Genomic DNA, 5,232 nt, shown 5'->3' with positions numbered 1-5,232 from the left:
AGAGAAATAAGAATCTATATTGTAGCTTTCACAAAGATCATGGTCATAGTACCGAAAATTGAAAAAATCTCCGCGACGAGATTGAAGAACTCATCCATCGCGGATATTTAAGGAACTTTGTACAAAACAACAATAATAATAATAAAGCATGTTGGCAAGGGAGCACGGTAAGGATGCTCCCAAGTCTAGTAGCAGGCCGGCCAAGCAGTCATAGAGGCAGCCTCCAGAAGAGAGGCCAGTCCGGGGCACCATCCACGTTATAGTGGGAGGTTCGATCATCGCGGATTGCACTTCAGCAACAGCTCGGACGTTAGTTCGTGAAGCCGCACAGGAAGAACGGAATCCTCTTAAGCGACCGAGAACAGAAGAGCCAATTTTCTTCACAAAAGATGATGTGCGAGGAGTCCACTACCCCCACGATGACGCACTTGTGATAAAGTTGAGGATCAATGACTTCGAGGTCAGGCGCGTACTCGTTGACCCGGGCAGCTCGGCAAATATTCTCTTCAAAGCTGCGTTCAACCGGTTTCAGTTGCAGAAAAGTGACTTGAAACCTGCAGACACTCCTTTGGTGGGCTTTAGCGGAGAAGAAGTCCGGCCCCATGGAAAAATAACAGTAAATGTGGAAATTGGCACATGGCCCTGCGCAGTCAGACTCAGTCATGACTTCCTGGTGGTCGTGACCCCCTCCCCATACAATGGCATAATAGGTCGGCCGATCATCCATATCCTGCGGGCAGTGGTCTCCACTTACCAATTGGCAAAGAAGTTCCCTATAGACTTTGATGTGGGGGTAGCATGGGGCGACCAGCTCGAGTCCCGCAAGTGCTATGTCGCCGCCCTGAAGAGAAAGACCAAGGTGGCCGACGACCTCGAACTGGAGTGGCCTACGGAGCAAGGCGAAGAACAAGCTGCGCCCATGGAAGAAACAGTCACAATCCCGACCTTGGCAGCAAACCCAACTCGGACGCTTTAGATCGGCGCTTCTGTCCAGGAACCTCTACGATCCGAACTGGTAAGTTTCTTACTTTAAAATTTGCATATTTTTGCATGGTCCGCGGTAGAGATGTCCGGTATAGACCCCGACCTTATAACTCTCAAGGTGATTACTAATCCTATAAATAGGCCCGTTAGACAGAAGAAACGCAACCTAGCCCCAGAGCGGTGGAAAGCAGTCGATGAGGAGGTCGAGAAGCTCCTCGCAATTGACTTCATAAGAGAAGTCCATTACCCGAGCTGGGTAGCCAACCTCGTCCTGGTAAAAAGGCCAACGGCAAGTGGCGCATATGCATCGACTACACCGACCTAAACCGGGCCTGCCCAAAAGACTGCTTCCTGCTCCCCAGAATTGACCGCTTGGTGGACGCGACCTCGGGGCACGAGCTGCTAAGTTTCTTGGATGCCTATTCGGGCTATAACCAAGTCAAGATGGACCCGGCAGACGAAGAAAAGACTGCCTTCATCACGGAGTTCGGTCTGTACTGTTACAAGGTTATGCCCTTCGGGTTGAAAAACGCAGGGGCAACCTTTCAAAGACTTGTAAACAAGTTGTTTGTGCCATTAATTGGCAGAAAAGTAGAATGCTATGTAGACGACATGGTCATCAAAACTCATTTTTCACATGAATTAATACAAGACTTGCATTCTGTTTTTGAAATTTTGCGTAAGTTTAATATGAGACTGAACCCAAACAAGTGTGTATTCGGTGTGACCTCGGGCAAGTTCCAAGGATACATCGTTAACCGACGTGGCATCGAGGCCAACCCGGATAAGATTGAAGCCATCATAGATATGAGACCACCCCGGAAGTTGAAGGAGGTTCAGAGGTTGAATGGCCGCATAGCCGCTTACGTTTGACGAGCTCAAAAAATACCTTGCTAGTGTACCGATCTTAACCCGGCCCGAGGAGGGCGATGTTTTGGAACTGTACCTCTCAGCGAGCGACGAAGTGGTCAGTCTGGTACTAATAAAGGAAGTAGATCGGGTCCAACAACCCATCTATTAACGGGTCAAAAAAAGAGACTCACCACCATAGTATGGGTGGCAGCTCAGGGAACCAAGCTGACCAGAAGTGAGATCAGCCCACTCGCTGACCTCCCCCGGGTATGCAGCTAGCATGCTCTTTTTCAGGATGCACTGGGGGTTCAGGACGGTTTGACTGCCCTAACCCTTCGAGCTAGACGTCGTCATCTCTACATCACGAGTGGAACTCTCAGAGGCCTCGGCGGCAGCTTCGGCATGATGAGCCCCGGCAGCAGCCCCTACAGCACAAGCCTCGACAATGCTCTCAGTAGCAGGTTCAGTGGGCTTAGCAGCAGGTTCGGTGGGCCTAACGGCAGGCTCCGCTGCCACCTCGGGCCCCTGAGGCACCTCCCCTCCTTCCAAGTTGATGACAGGCTCCGCTACCACCTCAGGCCCCGGAGTTGAAGTCTACGGAGGTTAGGCCTCAGTTGAGGCTTGCGGGGACTCAACGCACGCCTTCTTAGCTATGCATTTCTTTCTCTTCATCTGGCGGAAGTGTTTTTGGTTATCTATTCTCTGCACCTCCATGGGACCTACAGCAAGACATGGCATTAGCAATCCAAAGCAAGCATACGTGCAAAAGGCCGAAGTAAAGCAAAACCTACTTGAGCTCAAGCCGGCCTAGACGAGCTTCTCTTCGGATGTGAAGTCTTTATAATTTAACCCGAGTTGAGCCAGCATCTGGAGTGCCTTCTTGGTCTTCCCATCTAAGATGACACCGGGGTCTTGAACAGCCACCCTCTAGTCAGTAGGGAATGGCCACCCCGTGCTGCTCTGAACTACAAAGTAGTCCCACTTCCAGACCGGGACTTTACTCGGGAGTCTGTGCATAAGCTTGAACCCCGGGTGGGGAAACAGGTAGTAAGACCATCTGTGCCCGGGGAGAGTGCCCGAAGCACTCTTCTTTATGGCCAAAATGGTGCTAAGGATGTCCAGGTCAATAGGAAGAGAGCGGTCGAAGCAAAGAGAAATGGTCCCAACTATATTCCATATGGAATTCGGGTGAAGTTGGTCCAAGGTTATGTTGAACTGCACCAGTACCTCAGAAATTAAGTGGTGGAGAGGAAATCGGAGCCCGTCTACTAATTGTTCCCTGAAGACCACGATCTCATCAGGACCGTGCTCCCATGGGAAACTACTGGTAGGAAGACTGTAAGAGTACTCCCCAGGAAGATGGAACTTCTGTATGAGGTCCTGGAATCTCTCCACAGTCATGGTGGAAGGGCCAAACTGATCTGGCACCCGACCTCAGTGGGAAGTGGATGCCAGATGACCCGAAGCCACAACTACATCGAATGGCTGGGTGGCAGAAGAGACACCCCAAGCTGAGGTACCCACCTCGGGCTCGTCGATGAGGTTGCCTACGCTAGATGACATAGCAGACCGAAGGGAAAGAAACAAACTAGAAGGGAAAATGAAGCTCGAGAGGACTCACCAAGGGAACGCAACCGGATTGGGAGAACAGGACAAACTGGAAGACTCGAGCTAAGAGACCTTTAGCACGAGCTCAAACGCTAACGACGAAAGCTTTGTGGCGAAGAAAATGGCCAAGGGTCCCCCTATTTATAGCCACAGCTACGGGGTTCATCGAGGCGAAAATGTTTTAGCGCATTTTTGACGTCCGCGAAGTCCAAGTCGCGTGAAGTCTGTGCATGATCTGGATGCGAGTCAAGTATTTTTTTTATCGAACCGGGCACTAGACCAGTCCAACTGGACGGAGCTCGCGACAAAGCGGCATAAATACCGACACCAAATCCACCCGGCGCGTCATGAACTCCCCGTGTTGGGTCATCACCGCTAGCGCAGGGAGTGGGGGGCAATTGATGGAGGGTGATTTGGCCCAACCTCGCAGCATGGGTACACGTGGGCGTGACCTTGCTAAAACAGTGACTCGGCATGACAGCGCAACTGACATAACCGCAACTCAGGGGGAGGGTCTCACCGAGTTGAGTTTGGCAACTGGGCGAATAAACTCGCTAGAAGTCGTCTTGCTTGCATCTCCTCCCCGGGGTTAAGGCACTTTAGGGTGTCCCGAGGTCGGGGTACCTTGACCTTTCTCGATACCCGAGCTCCTCCCAATGGACTTCGGGCCAGACAGTTTGGCATAGCTTGCCACAGGCAGCTCACAGCCTATGGGATAGTCCGTCATAGGGTAACTCGCAAAAGGGTAGTTTGGTGTACCATCGAAAGATCTCCTGCCTGACCACCGTACCCGACAAACTTGAGGACAATAGCCATGTCCCTCGTCAGACATCATCGCACCTGCCACCTTTAGAAGGTGCCTTAAACCTGATAGACACATACCCTACAACGACGGCCCCGCGCGTGCCACCTCAGCCTTGCTTGTAACGACTGTGACAAACTGACAGTGGCGATTATACCTGTCCTGTCAAAAGCCAGAGGGCCTGATGCAACGGAATTCTGTTATAAAGGGCTTATTCTCAAGGAACAAGGTATCTTTTGAACCACTTGCGCAATCTGCACTCTTAGCCTTCGTCTTCCCTTCGCTTCTCACACAGAATACTGACTTGATCGTTGGAGCATTCCCGCCAGGCAAACTCCCCGGGAATTCTTCTTCTTCCTCCTCGTTTTAGGTACCTCTCAGGAGCCACGCGAGTGCCAACTAGGAGTGACTGAATTGCGCACCATCAATAAGGTTTTGAGAATAGCTAGTGATAATACATGACCAACCATGGGATCAAAGTCTAAGGACATAAAACTTATGAATGAATCTAGTAGAGTTGTTACTCTAAGATCTTATCAAGGGTACTAAAAGATCATAAATGATGTATGGATAAAATAACTTTAACACCTCCCTTCATAAAACTAGTAAGTATTGCACTTCTATCATTCTATTTATTTATTTCTATAATTTTATTATATAGGTATACTATCAAAGTTAAGGATTTAATATTTAAATGCATGTCAAGATATTTTTGCACTCAATATGTCAAAACAAATATGGACTTGGGGATCATGCTGACTTACTGAATTTACTACTAGATGTAATAGAAGGATAAGAACAAAGTTCTAATAGACAAATTGATTGTAGGATAGAGGAAATGTGTATGAATTGCGATAAATATATAAACTTTGAAAATGTCATTTTTTTTCAATGATTGGTGATTGTTTGGTTGCACCTTTGAAAGCTAAAAACCTCCAAACGTTTTAGCAATCAAGTTACTTCTGAGTGCACTCCCACCAATGCCC

At 49.1% G+C, this 5,232-nt stretch overlaps 1 long non-coding RNA gene across 1 annotated transcript; it reads left to right on the top strand.

The window, feature by feature from the left end:
- LOC148845441 (uncharacterized) lies at nucleotides 1–1,657 on the top strand. The gene is made up of 2 exons (XR_016101670.1): nucleotides 1–1,015; nucleotides 1,135–1,657. It is a non-coding gene; the product is annotated as an uncharacterized LOC148845441 (long non-coding RNA).
- Nucleotides 1,658–5,232: the final 3,575 nt, after the last annotated feature.

Source organism: Nelumbo lutea, chromosome 7 (assembly GCF_056320005.1).
Source record: "Nelumbo lutea isolate HS-2025 chromosome 7, American lotus-T2T, whole genome shotgun sequence".
Lineage (NCBI taxonomy): Eukaryota > Viridiplantae > Streptophyta > Magnoliopsida > Proteales > Nelumbonaceae > Nelumbo > Nelumbo lutea.
This window is presented reverse-complemented; position numbering and strand designations above follow the sequence as displayed.